This window comes from Parasteatoda tepidariorum, chromosome 1 (assembly GCF_982258835.1).
Source record: "Parasteatoda tepidariorum strain Cologne lab strain chromosome 1, Ptep-v5.0, whole genome shotgun sequence".
NCBI classification, from domain to species: domain Eukaryota; kingdom Metazoa; phylum Arthropoda; class Arachnida; order Araneae; family Theridiidae; genus Parasteatoda; species Parasteatoda tepidariorum.
Window position 1 is genome coordinate 124,784,933 of NC_141755.1, and position 21,538 is coordinate 124,806,470.

Consider the following 21,538-nt stretch of genomic DNA (forward strand, 5'->3'; position numbering starts at 1 on the left):
GATTGTAAAATAAAATACTTTTTATTAGTTATTTTACAAACCATTAAACAACAACAGTACAGTATATACTTATAAAGTGCAATTGAGAGATCATTTGTAAACAGGTTAGTGGCAGGGTAACATTCGTCAGTTTACTCGCAAGAGATTGTAAAGTATGTTGCTGCAACAAGAATGCATTATGATTTAAAGTCGTGAAAGCCAATTAAAAGGAGAAATAATTATTCAGATAAAAATCAAATCAATACTTAGATATTTAATACAGGAAAAATTCTTAAGATGTATTTGCTAAAATTATACTTTAATAAACACATATTGATTAGCATGTTCAGTGCCCTACCAATTTTTAGGGAAATTCCCGCCAGGTCACGCGCGCTGCTTCGAAGCACTCAGCATAGTAGTGTAAAACATACTACTAATAGAATGAAATAAATAAAACTTTCCTTTGTAGCAAATAAAAATTAAATAAATTTTCAGTAATTACTCTTAACAGGGTGTGTAACCAAATCTTTCAACAAAAAATAAGCATCTTTTAAGCACTATATACATTAACAAAATAATTTTCAAAGACTTGAGATGATGAAACAACTAGTTTCTGACAAAGAACTCTTTTCTTGATTATATTAGCCACCATAAAAAGAATCGAGATATTTTTCGGTTCGATTTCAGAGGGTAGAAAATGAAATTTAGAATATCTTGCAAAGAGTTGCACATGAGACTGCTAGAAACTCACCGTACTCAGCTCAGTAGATTTGGAAGTATTTCATCAAACATGCAAAACGATTGGCGTTTTCATACGCTATGGACTGACGATACAACGAAAGGGATTGTCGTTGAATGAATTGTGAAAACGTTGAATAGAACAATGTGAAAAGCACGCTTTCGCATAATACGTGGCGAAAAATCAACACGATAAAGAAAAAAATCTCATTTTCGAAAAGGGAAAATTAAGCACTTTTTAAAAACACTTAATGGAAAAAGCACCTTTAAGGGCTTTTAAAAAACGAAAATAAGCACCTTTAAGCACTTCTTAAAAACGCCACGCACCATGTTTAAAAAGTGAATTATTTAGTTTTATGTATCATATTTTATACAGTCAAACCCAGTCTAAATAGAAATGCAACGTCTAAATAGAATGTAGCTTGCAAAACAACTTAAAAATAAATTTTCTTCTTCCAGCGTGTGCCAAATGTAAAAGATAAAACAGTTTCCGAACCAGCTGATGTTTACACCAGGAAAAGTAAATATATTACAATTGGCATACCTTCTGTGGTGCGGAAAAAAGAAAACTACCTCCACAAAACATTGAAATCACTGCTTGAGAACATGGACAAAGATGAAAGAAAAGATGTCACAATAGTTGTTCTTTATGCTGACAGTGACACCAAAATCCGACACAAAAGACTGAAAGAAACAATGTTTCTATTCAACGAATATGTCCGATCAGGTTTGCTACTTCTCATACAAACCTATCCCGAGATATATCCGCCGATGAAGATAACTCGCCGGACTTACAACGATACGATAGAAAGAATTGCTTGGTGATCCAAGCAAGTGTTAGATTTTGCTTACTTGTTGAAATATTCCAAATCGTTTTATGAATATTTTCTAATTTTAGAAGACGGCATAGAATCGTCGCCTCATTTCGTAAGCGCCATCCAACGATTCATTCGAACGAGGGAAAATTCGGAATGGGTGTCTCTGACGTTTTCGAGTTTCTACATTATAGGTAGATTGTTCAAGTCGGAGGATTTGAGGAAACTGTCAGAATTCCTGGTGCTCTTTCACCTAGAAAAGCCAGTAGATCTTCTAATCCTCCAATTCCTTGATATCATGGTTCCCGAGAAAAAGATCGTCACCAGGAGAATACCAGGGCTATTCCAGCATATGGGGCTTTACTCTTCACTCGATGGCAAAATTCAAAAAGCAAAAGACTGAAGCTTTTCGAACAACATACGAGTGTACCACTTTCCCAATCCACCGGCAGATGTCGTCACTACAATAGGCATATACAAAAAGCACTACCCGGAGTATTGCTATGACGAATCCGATAAATTCTTCTGGGGTAGCGCACCGAAGAAGAATGACAGTTTTGATGTGATTTTAAGGAAACCCGCAAATGTACGTAGAATTTTCGTCAGTTCCGGCCTTCCGTCACACAAGGAGGATATTATAAGGTACGCAGAATTAAAAGTGGCAACAGTTTTCAAGAAAATGCTGACAGACAGAAAGGCTGTTTGTTCAGAGTTTAACACCGTGGCTCTTATTGAAACGGAAAAAGCTGATGCAACGGTCAACACGACATTGCCTAAAGAGAACATTCAGTGTATACGGATAGAATTCAACAAGAAGCAATCAAACTGGTTATTGATTAATGAGATATCGGTTGATATAGAACCTACGGAAAATGATTAACTCTTTTTCAGGTGCATTGAATTTTGTTGTTGAAATGGCTTTTAATCTGAAAACTATGAATAAAATTTATTACCATGGTGAAAAAAACCTTTTCGCTTCTTTTTCTGCAGCTGCACCAAAAAGTAATAAGAGTAACCTATCTATATTGTTTTCTAGTGCTTAAGTTTAATTTTCAGGGGCGAATTCAAAATTGTGTTAAAGATATTTCAGAAAATTTTAAATATATTTTGACATAAATATTTTTTTTTCGTAATCAAAATAATGTTTAGTTTTTCTATTATGCAATCACAATTTTAAGAATCAGCAAGAAACATTCAAATTGTGTCATGAAAATAATATGATTTTAAGCAGATACATACACTCAAATATATCTATCTTGGATAGCACTAGAAAGAAAAAATTAAAAAAAAGAGGTTGAAAGTCATAGGTTTTAAATGTGGTAAGTATGGAGAAAAATAAATGAATATATATAATTAAAATACAGAGAAAACATGAAAAACAATAAAAATTAATGAGAATAAGGAAAATTATTAATATAAAATATTTCTGAAAATACTTAAAAAATTATTTATGTATTTAAAAAAAACACACACAATTACATCAGCTAAAAAGAGTGCTTTCTCATGTTGTATCAATATAGCCAAAGCAAAATATATCAATACAATAGTGTGAGGAGCATGCAAACATTTTGTTGATATAATTTGCTTTGGTTATATTGATACAATATTAGAAAGCACTTCTTATTGCGGATATAATCGTGTCAGCTGATGAAGAGATTATATCTTTTTATTCATTTTGTTTTCCAGCTTTTAAAAAAGCTTTTTTTTAAATAAATAAATAAAATTTTTGTTTAAATATTTTATTTTAATAAGTTTATTCTTCTCTTTTCATTAATTTTTATTATTTTCCATGTTTTGTCAATATTTTAACTTATTTTATGAGTTCCATCCATATATATATATATATATATATATATATATATATATATATATATATATATATATATATATATATATATATATATATATATATATATATATATATATATATATATATATATATATATATACAATCTATCTATACTCTTTATACAGGGTTCCCACTCTTTCAACAATGCAAACATTAAGCACTTTTTTGAAAAATTAAAGACTTAAAAATAGTATGATTGTTTATCATCGAATGCCACCAGAGACTGTGCAAATTGTTTACTTTCCTAAAAAAATCAATCAATAAAAAAAATAATAACTAACAATTTTATTATAATGTAAGCACTGATATAAGTGTATTAATTAACAGGGTTTGCCAAAGAAGTACCACACAGTTTTTGCAAACCCGGGTCGGTTTTTTAAAAATAAAAACGTTTTCAGATTGTTAAAAGTTAACATCATTCATATTGTGAAAGTTAATGCATGAAACTAATCTGTATTCCATTTTTAATGATTTCATTGAAATTGATTTGTAAAATTAAGAGCAGAAATTAGGATTTGCAATTTTTTACATGCATATTAAAAAAAAAGAAGAGTAAATATAGAAATTTGGTAAAAACATTGAAAAAATTATTTTTAACAAGTTTACACTACTAGACCAGCAAATGTGTTATATTTACTTTTATGATGAAAGGCACAAAATTATTTCCAGCCAAACCTGTTATTAGGAATTGACTTTACATAATGTAACTAAACATTGTGGTAAAAACATGAACTAATTTTAAAGCAACCAAAAATTGAACAAAAATTAAAAACAGTACATTAAGTTGTAATGTTAACTGAATAAAATGATGAATAAAATCTAAGGATCTTTTAGATGAGTAGATTTAAATTTTTCTGTAACAATCTGCTTATCCTTAAGAAATAAAAATTATAGAGTAACAATCAAAAACTTTAAAAAAAATTTACATTGTAACATAACAAATTATAAATAGTTACCAAATATTTTACTTTCTTGTTAGAAGTCAATCATGCTTTCTTATTTAGTAATAAGGAAAAAAATTTAAAGTATTTTTGGAAAAAACAAAACAAAAAAACATGAGGTTTACATCGAAAATCCAATAACTCCAGGTTTTTGATGGAAAACCAAGATGGGCTGGTATTTTTCAAACCCTGTTTCTTTCAAATCTGTTTAATTTTCAGTGCAATCATGAATTTAAAAAAATTTTATGCCTTCCATAAATTTACAGTTACTTATTACATATTGAAATATTATACAAATTTATGTAATTCTACAAGATTTTAGGAAATAGATTTTGTTATGGATTCCAGTATATTTTTTTCTGATACTTCTTTTCTTAACATTTTACTTAATTCCTATAAGTAGGCCTGGGCAATATACCGTAATACCGTCATTTACCGGTATTTCTTTGATACCGCGGTAATGATATTCGTAAGTATATTCTTCGGCAATACCGAGTTATTGAACTTCGGTATGCCTGCACCTCTCGGTACTCACCGCTAGCCAATATCTTCGGCCGACCGGCGGCGAGGAAGTGGCGGTATGGTATGGTATCTAGGAGGTATTGGTATGGCACGTGATTGATTTAGGGGTGAAGAACTCAAAGGCTTGCGCGTAATATTTACGGTACCTCCTCTCGGCAGCTAGAAATTTCTCCTGCAATATATTGTGGTATCATTTGACTTTAAAGCGCATGCGTCATATCCGTGGTATTGGCGATCAAACACCCGCGCGTTATTTCAACCCTCCATGGTATACTTAGTTACTGATTTTGGTTTCATTTTGAGAATAGCGTGCTTCTGATTTTAAAAATATCCGAGATTGTCGGATCTCCTTGTGATGTTTATAATTGTGTTGATATTTATAATTGTTGATGTTTATAATTGTGTTGATGTTTATAACTGTTTTGATGTTTATAATTGTGTTGATGTTTATATTAGTAATTGATGCTTATATTAATAAAATTTTTCTGTTTTAAAATAATGATGCTTTATAATTAGTTAATTTCATGGGATAATTATGCTGCGAGCTAATATAAGTACCCCATTTTTTTTAAATGATGCTCTTTAAACACATTAATTTTTAATTGCAAAATAGTCTTAGCATTTATAATATACATAACAATTTAATTACCGCGGTATATCATAATATCGTGATATGAAGCTCACAATATACCACAATATCGAAATTCTGACATTGCCCAGCCCTACCTATAAGCAGATGCGTTATTAGTAGAACTAAATTTCTTGAATTCTGTCAATTTTGAAGGTTAGCGTGGGCCTTCCCTTTAGGTACCTTAAAATCGCCCCCCCCCCCAAAAGCACTATTTCTTCCATGTGCAGTATCCTCCTTGACATACTAATTTTTTTCATTTAGAATGCTTCACTCTCCTCATAGAGTATCATTCTAGGTAAAAGGCAGAATATATTAATGAAGGACAGGCTTTCTTCCCCTTACTAGCACCTCCCACACATTAATTTTTGTCTCTCTAAAATGCTTTACCTTTGATGCATGGTCTAATTCTAAGTGATAAAAGAGCGACACTTTGTTTTAAAAAATTGAAATGAAAAATTGCTTCTATCAACAATAGTGATGCTAAGAAATTAAGGACTTTTAAAAACCTTAAACCAAATTTAAGTACTTTTTAATTTTTATTTTCCAAAATAAGAATTAAGCAGTTTTTAAGGACTGGGAACCCTGTTACATAGTTGCAGTTTATGCACAGTTAATAAAACTTAATCATTTTCTTCATTTTTTTTTATTGTGCTATATATATATATATAAATTTTACAAATGTTTTTTTTTTAATCTGAAACTTTATAGATATATGATAGAAACATTCAGGTAAAGTTCTTTTTATAAATGAACATTTTATTTTCTCAGACAACTCTCAATTAGAAGTCATTTAAATAAAAGCTTAGCAAAACTGAATGAGAACTGATATCAAAGATTAAAAAAAATTTAACTACAAACTTTAAATTTATTAATTAACTAAAAATATTTACAAAGATGTGTACAAGACGATGACACCAAATGCAGAATTGGTGGTGCATCTTCAATTGTCATCCCCTACATCTGAGATTTCAGAAGAATCAATCCAAAGATATGCATCTGCTTCAGCCGCAGTCAGCATAATAGGTTTTGAGGGATGAAACGATATTAAATGAACCACTTTACGTCTTTCATGTTTGAGAGTTTCTTTAATGGAACCCTAAAAAAATGACATAAATATTTGATGCAAATGAATACGATTTTGCTAGAATGAAATTATCATAAAAATACTTTCTCAATCTATCAGAGGGTAATGAATTAACAATTAACTTACTTTAACAAAAACTATATTAAATTTAGCAAAGTAAAAAATACGTATACAAATCTTAATCAAAAGAAGATTTTTTAAACCATTATTTATAATTACTATAACACTCACTATATTTATATTACCTTACTTAAACTATAAACACTCAACATGTTGCGGTACTTGCAGTAGCACCATCTATTGAGGAATAAGAGAAGTATTTTTGCTATCAGCGGACATTTTATCACCAAATATTTTTTTCAAAAATTTCTTCAACAAATACGGAGAAATTTGAGAATCTACAGGTAAACGGGAGATAGTCTTAAAATACAGGAGTCTTCGTTAAAAAACAGGCGACTTGGCAGATATGTATTGCTTAGGAGCTTCCTGGCGGCAGCTGTTGGTTGTAAGATTTTCAATGTTCTCAGGCGAGGGGGTCTTTAGGATCTGGTGTAAGCTTTCCTACACCAGGGGGATGAGTAACAACAACAGAAGAAGTTTTCAATAAATTATTTAAACCATTATTTTCTTTGATTTTAACACATAATAAATGTAAAACTCCTTGAATCTCCTTTGAATGAATGACAAGTGACACAACCCCTTAAATTCTTAAGTCTTGGATAGTTGTAATTTATGACCACTCCTAATCTATGTAACTCTCATTATACAATAAATGTATCAATCACTCTGTCGATTTTTCAAACAATAATAAAGAAAGAGTTGGGCTATCACCATCTTTTTGTTAATTATCAAATTCTTTTTGGCACAAACCATGAGGCTCATTATATCAAATGTCTACTGTTATTCATAAATTTGTAATGCAGAGCAAGGAAGTTCTTTTAAAAAAAATAACATTTACTTTTCTTTTTTTTTTAAAAAAAAAAACTACTTTAATTTATTTAAATTTTTATGCAGAAAATTAAAAACTGCAGAGTTTCAATTATAATAGTTCATTTTTAAAAAGGATTTATGTTATTTCCCTTCGAAATAAATAAATACAAGTGCATTCAGATATACTATGTAGAAATATATATAGATTTTTCTGGTTTACAGCATATCTGTTAACAAGTTTTTTTTAAATAAGTTTTGTTAATAGTTTCTTTGAAAACATTACTTAAGATTTTTTCTTCAACCAGTCAAATTTTCATTGCAATTTGTTTTTTAATATTAATGTATATTTTAGTGATTTTTAACATTTTTTTTTTTTTTTGGAAATTAATATTAACTATTAAACTAGCAAAATATTTCAGCTATGTATTAATTAAATGATAGTTTTAAAATTTATGGTGTTTTTCTTCTTCTTTTTCTTGGATTGATATAAACCTACTTCTTCTGTGTTAGATTTTAAATTACCTTTTCGACCATGACAAAAAATTTTACATGTTTGAAAGTTAAGAAAACCCTGAACTAGAACAGGAGAAATTCGTTTAAATTAAAATTTAAACTTATTTTATTTATTTTAAATAGGATAAATTATATATTTTTAAATTTATTATACAGTGCCCTGCAATAAAGGAAGAGACACTTTCAGTTTTTGACATTCTTTTAAAAAATTTTCAAGAAATATATAAAGGATTATTTTGAAACTTTAGAAGTGTTTAGTTCATGATCATGTGATTTTTCATACTTCGCATTAAAATTTAAAGTTTTCAGTGGTTTAGGAGATGTACAATAAATTACGAAAGAAAACAAGTATTTTTGAACACCCTATGTCAGAAAATCAAGCAATGAGCTTGTAAACTTAAGAGTAAATATTAATAGAAGTATGGACATTTTTATAAAATATTTAATTTTTTGAAATTCATTTTTTTTCTCTATAAGTCTATAAATATTTAAAGCAATTAAATAAAATTTTTGGAGCAATTTAAAATTAATTACAAAATTTTTGATTTAAATTTTTTTAAAAACTTGTTATAACTGGGCATAAAAAGAGTATTTAAGGTAGTTTTTTTATACTGAACAAATGCAGAAAAAATTAAAAAAGTTACCAGCAAATTTCTGAGTAGTTCCTGTACATCTTAAAAGAAAACTCAAAATGATAAGAGGTTTTCCACAAATTTTATTTTGCACTATTAAACAAGATTTACTAAAAATGAGACTAGCATTGTGGGGGATTAGCTACCATAAAAATATATATTCTTTCTTTATACCGTCAGATTTCCGTTTCCGAATGATTATTATAAGGTGTTATCATTTATTGTTAAAATTTGTCTTATGATATAAAATATAATTTGTGCAAACCCCCTGATAATTTCAGGCTTTCTTTTGAAAGTACAAAAACTAGTTTTTAAATTTTTAAGTTTCAAATAAGATTTACTACAAAATTATGAAAAAACTTTTTTAAATTTTTCTGTGCATGCGCAGTATAATAAAACTGCCTTAAATACTTAGATCTATTTGAGTTTTTAATGAATTCTTTTAAAATTTTAAACCAACAATTTCATAATTAATTTTAAATTGCTTCAAAATTTTTGTTTAATTCCATTGACTATTTATAAAGTTAAAGCAAAATTTTTTTTATAAAAATGTCCATATTTCCATAAAAATTTACTCTAGTTTTAGGAAACTTCACGTAGTTATTAAAAATAAAAACTAAAGTAATCAATAAAAGTTACGAGCTTATTGCTTGATTTTATGGTATAGGGTGTTCAAAAATACTCGTTTTCTTTTATAGGTTTCCCAAACCTTTGTAAACTTTAAATCTTAGTGCCAAGTATAAAAAATCACATGAACTAAAAAACACTTCCAAAATAATCCTTTATGTATTTCCTGTAAAATGTAAAGAAATTTCATGCATTACTGTATTTCTTGTAAAATTCAAAAGGCTTTGAAAATGGAGATTGATTGCATGTTAAAAAACGATTGATATACAGCAAAAAGACTAAATGAATAGATCATTTATATGAAAATATATGGATTACACAAATATCCTGCATACAAAAACTATAAATACGGTAGAGAGTTTGATGATTCAAAACAAATTATTTACAAATCATACCATAAATCATGTGAAAGACTTATTAATTTCAAGAATCAGAGATATCCAGTAAAAAGCATTTGATCCTTACTGGTTTGTGTAGAGTAGGGGTATTAGTAACACATTTATGAAAAAAAAAACAAATTTCAAGTAATAAGTTAGATTCAATGGAAGCAGCCCAATCATTAAAAATTTTCTGCGATATAATGGACAATTACAGCATCTCTTATTTTTTAAAAATTTCAATCAAAACATATTGAAAATTCTTTCCTGAATCCGAATATCTGATTGATTTTTTCCATCAAATGTGTATTTATTTAATTATTAAACATTTAAATTGCCCAAAAAGACCTCAATAGTTGGTACAATCAAAAACGATTTCTGAGTGATTATGACGTTGCATGTGCTGAATGGAAACATACCTCATCCAGTGTTTTCATTATAGAAAAAAATGGGAGAGAATTTCTCACCCTTCTTCAAAAACAGGGTGAGATTTCTAAAAATTAAAAAAACACTAATCTATTACAATACAAATAGAAAAACACAAATAGATAAAAATTATTTCTTTAATTATAATATTTAACATCTTCTATTTTTTTAAAAATTGAATATTTTTGTTGCATCATCATATGGAAAATGTTCTATATCTACTTTTTCGTCAGCTATTCTCATTAGGTTGCTCAAATGCTTATCAGTCAATCTGTTACGATATTTTGTCTTAATTCAGTTTTGGGTGCCAAAAGACCTTCAACAGATGCTGAACTATTCGGAATCACAAATGTTGAAAATAATTAAAGATCAAGGTAGAAAAGTGAAACGGATTTTATTCAAAATGTCACATGATAAAACTTTTCCCAAAATGCACTAGATTTGCAGATTTTGAAATTGATTAATAGAGTGCGCGAATTTTGGGCGATAATAATTTTTTTGTTGAAAAATAGGGGCCAGCTTACTAAGTATAAGATATTGAAGACATCTATTACTACTCAAGAATTCACTTCATGGAAAACTGTACAACTATATTTACTGAATATAAATCTTTAAATATAAAGTAAGAAAAACTACATTCAATTAAACTAAACATAGCTCTTTAACATCACATAGCTCTCCCTAAACATAGCATAAGAGAAGAAACATCTTCTATTCAAAGCAAAGATATAACTGACTAAAAACAGAAACACCCACTTCCTTCTAGCTGAGATAACAGGAAGTGACCCAACTTCCCACAGCAAGTGACACAGCCAAGAGGAAAATACTGCCCATCTATTTGTTTACATTTTCCCAACATTTTTAAGGCGAGAAAATAAAAAAAATGCGAGATTCTCGCGCTGTAGTGAAAACACAGCCTCATCCATCCGCTAAGGCTATTTTAATGCTCTTTTGTTTATGATATCACTTACATTGTATGAACATTCTTTGTATAATATTATATTAGTAACATTTTTGGCAGAGATAACGAAGCAGAGATGACGTAATTTCGAAAAAGGCTACATCACAGGTGAGATAAATAGAGAGTTAAAGTAGCAAAAAAAATAAATAAATAAATATTAGTGACGACTAAAAAATTTATGATTTCCACCTATTTAAAAAATATTTGTACAGCAGTAAAATATTATAATTTTCAATTATATCTGTTTTATGATTTAAAAAAAATTTAAAGTATAATCTCACAAATATGCACTGTGTTAATACTGAGGGGCTCAAAGAAGACTGTGAACTTTTAAAAAGGAAAAAAAAATCAAAAGAGATAAATGTACATTTTGCATGAAAAAACAGTTTTGTCAACAAGTGACAGGATTTTTTTTCCAAATGATATTGCGATTGAGAAAAATTATAAGACAATGTTCTTCAAATAACCCCTATCTGCAGTTACAGTCTGAGGACAAAATTAACAGAATGACCTGACATGTAGTAGAAATCATTGTTTTACAGTTTTAACAATCATCAGCTGATAAATTTTTAAACTAATTTTGAATTTGTTGAGAACAAACACTGCGTTTTTTTAAAAGTGGACTGCAGCAATTCTACATGCGTATTATTTCAATTCGCTTTTCAAATTGTTGGTCATTTTTGGAACTCTTGATAGATATAATTTTAGTCATGTTTTTTAATAAAAAGTTGCCTTTAAAAAAACAAAATAATACTGACTGACTTCAATTAGGTCCCACATGTAAACACAACCATCTTCAGATCCAGAAACTACGAGGGAATCTGTGTCTTTCTATCCTATACCTCTCATTCTTATGGCCTATGTACCTAATTAAAAATCATGTTCATTTATAATAATGGAAAAGATATTTAATTAAAACCTAAGTAAAAAAGCAATTGTTGAAAAAACAATAATTTGTACTATTATTAATCACAGTTGTTTAAGTTATCAAGCTAAATGTTCCTATAACCTATCATCGTCCGTAAGTTACCCTCTGGCAGAATTTTTTCGGGCTTTGTGCGACAATCCTCTCTAGCATTAATATCTTTCTGCAATATACTTAAAATAAAAACAAATATACTTGTTATTAATTTAAAGTAACAGAAGTGTCAACTTCAAAAAAATAATAAATAATAATAATAAAATAATAAAAGTAATAGTAATGTAATTTTTTAAATTGAATTTGGAATATTTTTTTTATTCCAATATTATGAGCGATATTCTCGAATTTTGTAGGAGAAAACAGAGTAATTTTTTTTCTTTTCGTAAGTCATAATCAAATTTAAAAATAGTGAAATCCGTAGCAGTAACTACCGAAAAAAATGATCGATGACGAAATCACGCAAACAGACCCCCTCAAAAAAGATTTCCTAAATGCGTGCTTCAATTTTGAGGTTCAACTGTTGTAATAAAAAATTTCGAATTTTAAAAACTGTGCGGAAATTAATAGTAATAGCTGCAAAGAAAAAAAATACAACAAACATTTCTGCAGAAAAGAAAACCATGTTTTCATTATTATTATTTTTTTTGTGGTTCTTAAATGAGAATAGAAAAATCAGAAGCATTTTTTCCCCTCCTCGATGCACGAGAAAGGCATCCTTTGAATATAATTAGGTAAAGGAAAGATAAAATCTTCAGAAAATTTCTGCAGAGAAAAGAATTTTTCACTTCCTAAATGAAAAATCCTTCTGCAAGAACTTAGTAACATTCTGCGACAATCTCGCCACGATTCTGCCAAGGGGGTTAGTCACAATAAGCAGCTTTAAAATTAGGCAAAATTGAGAATGATAACAAAGACAGAAACAATACTTGAACAAGTTTCCCCCCATATCTTGTTTTTCTCTTAAGTGATGGAAGATTTTCAGTTGCAGTCTAACTTTGCATTGTTATTTTACATTTAATTTTGTGTGACATTTAATTTTATTTTTATATACATGATTACAAATTGGCCCATTTAATTATGAATCTAAAGTTTATAAACATTATCTGTTGAAGGAGTTTCATTGTTGAAATGGCAGCATTATGGCTTAATTTTAATAGATTATTTAATACATTTAACCCTCTTCCCAACCAAGAGACACAACTATGCCAAAGTTGCACAAATTATTTATCAGCTAGCTTAGATCTTTTAATGAAGTGCCAAGTATAGTTATCATACTTTTTTGAGATTCCACTAGATGAAGTAATCTTGTTGATGACTTTGCGTTGTCTATGAGGCAAATATTAGTTTAGTTTCTTTTTAGTAAACTTTAGCTCTCAATCAATCAGGCACAGATAATGTTATTCATGTGTTGTAACTGTCAATTAATGTTACTATAGCTCAAGTCAGCTAAATAAAAGGATTTAGGATAAAATAATTTTAATTTTGCTTAAGTTGAGTTTGAAACTTTTATTGTGAATTTGTATTTAAAATGAAGAACTTTGAATAACAGCGCATTAAGTGTCATTTGTTTATAACAAGTTATCCCTTTCGAGAGGATGTCTTTTAAAGCAATAATTAGAAGATATTGATTTTTTTTAAAAAAACTTTTTAGAGAAATATAAGCTGACAATTAGTGCACTCAAGTGTTTTGCTATTGTGTCAGAAATCAATTTAAACGTGGAAGGGAGAAAACAAAACACAGTTTCTCAATTTTTACAAAAATATAAGCTGAAAATTAATGTACGGACGGGCTTTACTATAGAGTTAGTTCCGGAAAAAAAATACACTATATCTATTTCGGTTTTTTTATTTTTACAGAAATATAAGGTGACAATTAATCAGATTAATTGAAAACTTTTGCTAAGTTCATAAATAAACAGAAAGAAAAAATTAGAGGATGTATACAGCCTACAAAATATATAAAATCTTGCTGATTCTTTACTGCAAATTTACTTGTTTGTATTTATGCTAAAAATTCTGCTACCATAATTGTTATTTTCCTTTAAGTAACACATTTTTGTTAAGGTAAAAACACTCCTGCTAAAGCCAGTAAATTGGCCAAGAAGTCATGCAAGTTAAGGCTTAAGAATAGTATAATTATATTAATGTAACCACTTTTTTTATTTTTTAAAATAGCTATTTTAAAAGCCGTATATTCCACCCATATTTAATTTGTTTTGCTAGTATAGTTTTCATTTCTCTTTTTAGATGCATTAAAACCAAATAACAAATACATTCCTTTTATTTACTATAAGTTAATAAAGGTTAAAATGGACGGATAAAAACAGATTTGATTTTTTACTTATATAGGGTTTGGTCTTTGACACGTCAAGCATCATAAACATATCTTAATTGTCAAAAACTGCTTAAAATTCTCAAAAACTAATGATGAGAGTTACTATGCAAGTTTCAATAATGTATTCAAAATATTTATTAAAATACAGGTATACACTAATATAGAAACATATGCTAATATATAAATATTAATATACAACGAAATACAAGTATATTATGAATAATTATATCAATATAGAAATTGTAGTTTTGAGCACAAACAAAATTTAATCTTATCTTCATTTCTCTTGAATATCTTATAAGAAAATTCTTCTCTTCCTAAAGAATTTAAATCTTTACGCTGAGTTATTATTATTTTAGTGTTCATACTATTAAAATCAAAATAAATTGTACAATAATAATAAAAGTGGATTAAATCCAAATTATAACAATGGATTTCAACAGAATTGTCAAAATCAGAAAAAAAAGTTAATAAAAGTATACATTTTTTATATTTTGTAATCAGTAATTTAACTTTTAAACTTAAAAGTTTCAAATCACCCTATTTTATTCTATGTAAAGAAATAATGGCATATATAATTGTTTGAATGCTTAAAGTACTTTACAATCATTAAAATGTATTTTTAAAAGTAACTTGGCAACTATAGAATTTCCAGCAAGCAGATCTTTTGTTAGCATGTTGAGTACATTTAAGCATATAGTAACATATAAAGTACATTTATATATCAAAAGGATATTCTTTTTCTGAGAAAAGAAAAGTAGCAAATGAATATTTAAATACTTGAAATTACGTTCAATGTGCTAATTTTAAGTGAAAATAACAAACTTTATACTAATAAAGATATGCCGTTTATTAAATTTAAGACAGTATTTTGATGTGATGATTAAATGGTAAAATCAACAAAAACTTGTCAAGAAATGAAATATAAGTAAACTTACTCAATATCTAAAGTAGTTTTCAAATTAAATGTTAACAAAGTTAAAATAAAAGATGATAATTAATCAGAAAGCACTTCACCCCCTTCTTTATCTGTAAGTCGCAAAGTATTGTCTAAACAGCTAGCAAGAGCACACTGGCCATCCTTTGTGAAGTTAACACAGTTGACTGAACCTAAAAAATATGATAACACAATTTCAAATCAAGTTAAAATTATTTAATGGAAATATACACCTTTAAAGATCATAATATTTAATGGCCAATGGTCTGTGTAAAAGATATCCACAATTATTAAAATTTCTTTTTACATACATACACACAAATATATATAAATATATAAAAGTTCAAAATATAGAGTAAACATTATGGAATGAATGGAAACATGGAAAAAATTACAGAATGGTGAAAAGAGAAGAAGAAAATTATTGAAATAAAATGAAATTAAAAATTTTTATTATTAAAAATCCTGGAAAAAACAAAAGATATAATCTCTTTATCAGCTCACACGATTATATCAGCAAAAAGGAGTGCTTTCTGATATTGTATCAATATAGCCAAAGCAAAATATATCAATACAATAGTGTGAGGAGCACTCAAAAAAAATTTTTTTTGAAACAAAATAAAACACATTAAGTAAAAATTTCAAGTAAAAAACAGAAAATGAAATGTAAAGAAAAGACAGCACAAAAGGAAATCTATAAAGCGAGTAGCGAATTCAAATGAACTTACAAGTAAGGGAATATTTTCAAGAATGATTTAAAATATTTTCGTAAAAAGATTGCCAAATTACAAAATCTGAAAACGGAAGTGCAAATTGAGGTAAAAGCGTAAATACAGGGATTTCATTTTATAGTGTTCTTACTGCAGTACCGAAGCGCTTTTGATTTACTTATTACCAAGGATAGGCCTGAAAATTGATAAGCACATATTATACTGGATAATTTAAAGAAGTTTATAATTCATAAAAGGTTGATATTTAATAAAACAATTTTAATGATTTTAGAAAATTAACATTTATTTGAGAGAGAGTGAGTGAGAGAGAGTGAGTGAGTGAGATTGCCTGAAATGGATTTGCACATGGAAGAAATATGTAAATTAACAAAGAAGTTTCTAGTAAATTTATTTATTATAACATATAATTAACCCAATGATTTTATATAGAATTTAATTACTTTAGTTGGGTATCCATTGCTTTTTTGACCAAATTTTGAAAGAGTTTTTCTATTTGTTTTTGTGATAAATAAAAATTACTACATATTCTTTTATTAAGAAGTAAGACTAATTCCTAGAGGTAAATATTATTTATAAAATAGTATAATCTTGAAAATTAAAGATAATTAAGTCATCAACAAGTTTAATATTAAGAGTATAATTTTATTCATAATAGAGCAAAAATAAGTTAGCTAAGATCCTTGTTTTACTCCATCAATTTGGATAAAAATATTTTTTCCATAGTGAAGATAATTTTTAAAAATGACAAAAATTTATTAGAATTTCCCAATATCAAAATCCCAATTAAGGAAATTTTTAAAAACATAGAAATAATTCAAAAGGACATCTTTTAGTTTAGAAAGGGGAATGCCAAAGATCCTGGACATCAAAAGTTGCAATTGAATTAATTTTATTGTGTTTAATAAATTTTAAAATTGGTTGATTATTAGAGATAATTCAAGAAAAACCTTCTTTAATAATATTGTTAATAATTTTATTTAAATAATAAGAGAAATTGGTGCTAGGTGTAATTAGGAAAGTATTAGACCCAGATGTGATTGTTCTAAATTTTATAGGAATTTTATGAAATTTAGAACTGATAATTAAGTAAGGAAACTATATTGCTAGTTTTAATTTTTAACCTTCAATATAAAGCTAAAATTTTTTTAATTCTAATATTATTATTTAAATTACTGAGCTTAAAATTTTTACTATTTTTCTTAACTCTTTATTTAAAAGTTCAACATAGATTTTTTACAGAAGATTGCATAATTATTGTTAGCTTTGTCCATGATTTTTTTTCTGTAGTTCTATACAAAACTTTTTTGTCGATGCTTAATTGATTGAACAATTTTAGAAAAATTTGTTGAATTGATACTGTTATCTAAATTTTCATTATTATTGGAAAAAAAAAAGCTTTTAAAGTAATAATAAATAACCGATTTCCAATCTGTTAACATACCTAAAGGTAAAGAGAATCTATTTGACATCTTTAAACAAAAACTATTGAGATCATTAAGAAAGTATTTTAGAATTTTATTAATTGTCTTATAATCATATCCTAAATTAATTGTATTTTAATCATATCGTAATTATATTGTAAATGGGTCTAAATTTTGTGCCTGTTATCATTGAATTCCAAAGCTCTAAGTTTTCAATAATATTTAAATTACCAGTAATAATAATATGTTTATGATATTTATCAATAATCAAAATATTTCTCTTCTATACAGTGATATTCATTATTGAATGTATTAATTTTTCCAAAATTTTTGCTAATATCATTATAATTTAATATAGTTCCAACAAGAGATTTATTATATTCAAAGTTTTTAATTATGTTAAAATCTTTTAAAGGAAAAATTTTTTTAAAAATATTATGAAATTTGATCTTATCAAAAATGGGGTTTTTAAAGTTAATAATGAATTATAAATTACCTAAATTTTTCCTTTTATTTAAAATTTTTTACAACAATGTTGAAAGACTTTAACAAGATCGAACTAAAGAATTTTGAAGTGTAAATTAATAAACGAAACGTTAGTATAAAGATCTTGAAGCTTATATACATCATAATTCTTAAGGGAGAAAATAAAATCTTTCATAGGTTTAATATTATAATGTTTATTAAAATCTTTTCCATATTAGAAATAAACAATTTAAAAGTTTTACCCATTTACCTATACCATGAAAAGTAAATATACATTAAAATGTAATGAGTAAATAGTTTTACAGAAAAAAGATTTTCAAAAAGTATTATTTCACTTTCTGATACAGACTTAGGAATCGTAGAATATTTTGTATCATGTCAAACCTAAAATTAAAAATCATACTCAATTAAAAAAACTTATTTCAAAATTAATTTTTTTTTAAAAACCTCTTAGACTTCTTTAATATAGTGAATAAAACTATGTTATAATATAAGAACTTTTTTTTTCTTCTAAAATAGGGGTGCACAACCTGCGGCCCGCGGGCCAAATGCGGCCCTTCGACTACTGAAGTGCGGCCCGCGAGAGCTTCTAAACACAATAAAAAAATTTTAAAAAATGGCAATTTTTAAGTCATCACGTTTTGACACAATCAATTTTAACAGATTCTTTAGTAAATGTACGTTTAACGCACTTTCTTTAAGCCGATTTTATCGTAAACATAAATGATTTTTTTAAACAGTTATTTCCCCTTTTCTACGTGATTTCGAAAATCCCGAATTTTTATTACGACGCGAGTTTCAGATCGCAAATTTAAATAATCACTTTTTGTGCACTTTATTTGTGACGATTTCATCTTAAATCTAAGTGATTTTTTACCTTTTTTTTGCAATTCTTTCTTTTTTTTCAAAAATTTTTTTCGGCAGTTATTGCTATGCGTTCCCACGTATTATAAAAAATTCCAATTGTTCTATTACGACATACAAATTTTAAATCATGCATTTGAAACGCTTTATTCGTGCTGAGTGCAGCATAAATATATTTTTTATTTCTATGCTTTTCCACATTATTTTGACGATCCCGTTATTTAACTATGATGTTATTACGACACGTGATTGTTAATCGCGCAATTAAATAATCCATTTTTGATACGGTATTTCGGTACAGTTTTATTGTAAATCCTAGTTATTTTTCCTCCGTTTTTATTTCCGCAACGAATATGATTTGGTCGAATGTGGTAATGAATTGTGATTTGATCAAAAATCAAATATTCGGTAAAAAAAAAAAGAAGAAGAAATCGACTGAACGCCGTACACTTGGGGCCAAATAGCAAAATCTTTTAGCAGCATAGCAACACTGAAACTAAAATTTCAATGCTCAGAATAATATTTCCTGGAAAAAAGTATTCATAAATTAACTCTAAAAAATAAGGCCAATCAAGAACGTTTTTGAAAATGTCGAAAAGCGAAACAGAGAACATAAAAATCAATCTTAATTTTTGAAAAAAAATTTTAAAGCTGAACATCTCAGTTTTTCAATTACCAGAAAAAGCCAAGAAAAAAGAATTAAGAAAGAAATGCTATTAAAAATTTCTACGTTATAATGAAAACGTCTAAAAAAAGGTTTTTTTAATTTAAAGAAAATAAAAAGATAGAAAAAAAGCGTTCTTAATTTTTTAAATGAAAATCTTATGCCGAAAATCTCAATTCAAATTTTTCTCATTGCCATAATTTTAGCAGAAAAAAATTACTATAAAATAAATTTTATTAGTAACTTTATTTTAAAAAAAAGTACTGAGTCATAATAAAAATGCCTTAAAAAAGAAAAACAGAAAAAGCAAATTTTTCTTAGTTCCTGAAACAAAACTTTAATACTGATTATCAAACTTTTCTATGTTACTGGTTATTTATATTACAGTACAGGGAAAGAGTGATAATAAGCTCAATTCTCAAAGTATTGAAAAAATGACAAAATTGACTTGTCTGATTATAATTTTAAAAAAAGAAATAATATCTATAAAAATTCAAAAATTAAAAAAACTTGGAAAAATACATTTCTAAAAAATATTCTGCCGAATATTTGACTGATCATTCAACCAACTGAATTTTTCACAGAAGGGCCAAATACTTGTTACATCCCTCCCTAATTTAAATGCAATGAATGTTATTGCGACTTAAAAAATTCATAAAATGACGGAAAACGTGAATTTTTGAACTGCTCACTGTTTGTAGTTTAGATTTCAATTTTTTGTTGCTTAAGTGATCTTTTTCAATAAAAAAAAAGGAAACTGTTAACGATATAAGAAAAATCTAATAATTAATAAAATAAAATAATAAAGCACATTACAAAATAAGCATTGAATTTTATTTTGAACTATCACAGTTTTGTTTTTATTTTAGGCTTTTGTTTAAAACCTATAAATTTTCTTTAATTAAAATATTTAATTTGAATTTATAATACTTAATTATGACTAAACTTTTTCCTACTTTCATTCTGTGGGCATTGCAGTTTTTTTTTATTTATTAGAATTTAATTCTAAAATGAATTTTCGTATTGCACAATATGATAAAAGAAAAAAAACATTTCTTTTCTTCAATGTTTAATTATTTTGATAAATCTATTGTTCATATGATAAAAATAGCAAGTTTATTTTTTGTTAAAAAAAAAGTATAATTTTTTTTTTTATTTTTGATTGAATTCTAATAGTGGAACAGTACTAAGTTATTGATATTACTAAGTTTATTGATAAAAAAAAATGGAACGCTAATGTTTAAATAAACATTATTACATTTGTCATTAACATGTCTAAATAGATGTGCGGCCCTTCGTTAGCCAGCCTGCTGTGCAAGTGGCCCTTCACTCAAAAAGGTTGTGCACCCCTATTCTAAAAGAAATATGTAAATTAAAGTGTTTTTAGCTTTGATATTGACAAAGATGTCATACAACCTTTCATATTATATGAAACCTAAAATTTAAAACCAGACTTAATTAAACAAAATTCATTTAAAAAAAGCTCAACAATTACAGTTTAATATATTAAATAAAATTATGTTAAAATGCAAGAAGCAATTACTTTTACAAAATAAATAAAAATGTAGTAAATTAAAATATTTGATGCTCTGATACAGACAATGACATACTAGAATCTTTCACATCATGTAAAATTTAAAATAACTGAAAAACAAAATAAATTTAAAAAGCTTTTAAAAAAATTAATTTAATGGATTTAAGAAAATGTAATAAAAATAATAAAGAAAAGGAAACTGAAAGCAAGATAAATAGCATTTAAATTAATTATCTTATTAATTTGTCCATTTAAAAATCAACAATAAAAATAAGATAAATCACCTGAATAGGCTCGCCAGACTTGCTACTACAATCCCAACCACAAACAGTATTATCAACTGAAGCAGATAGTATAACTGTAGATTCTTCATTGAACTTTATAGCATTGACATAACCTAAACTGATGAATTATAGTTAGTTTATGAAAAGTATAAATGTCTGTCAACATATAGACCAAATTCACATGCATACTAAGAGAACTTTCAAAATGCTAACATTAGCTTAACTAGTAAACAGTAAAGTTTATTTCTCCAGGCATTATAATCTTTCTTTCTCTCTCTCTCTCTCTTTTTAAGAATTGTTTTCTAAAATTACAAATTGTAATAGTGTTTTTCTGC

The 21,538-nt window shown here is 27.0% G+C and overlaps 1 pseudogene across 1 annotated transcript in view; it reads right to left on the reverse strand.

Annotated features, from left to right (window-relative positions):
* LOC147816890 (WD repeat domain-containing protein 83 homolog) overlaps positions 1–21,538 on the reverse strand; it is a 25,227-nt pseudogene continuing 3,689 nt past the window's right edge. The window contains exons 3-7 of the transcript XR_015429424.1: positions 21,204–21,316; positions 15,221–15,392; positions 11,784–11,891; positions 6,366–6,571; positions 1–160 (exon numbers count right to left, since the gene is read on the reverse strand). The product of XR_015429424.1 is annotated as a WD repeat domain-containing protein 83 homolog (transcript). The remainder of the gene's footprint in view (positions 161–6,365; positions 6,572–11,783; positions 11,892–15,220; positions 15,393–21,203; positions 21,317–21,538) is intronic.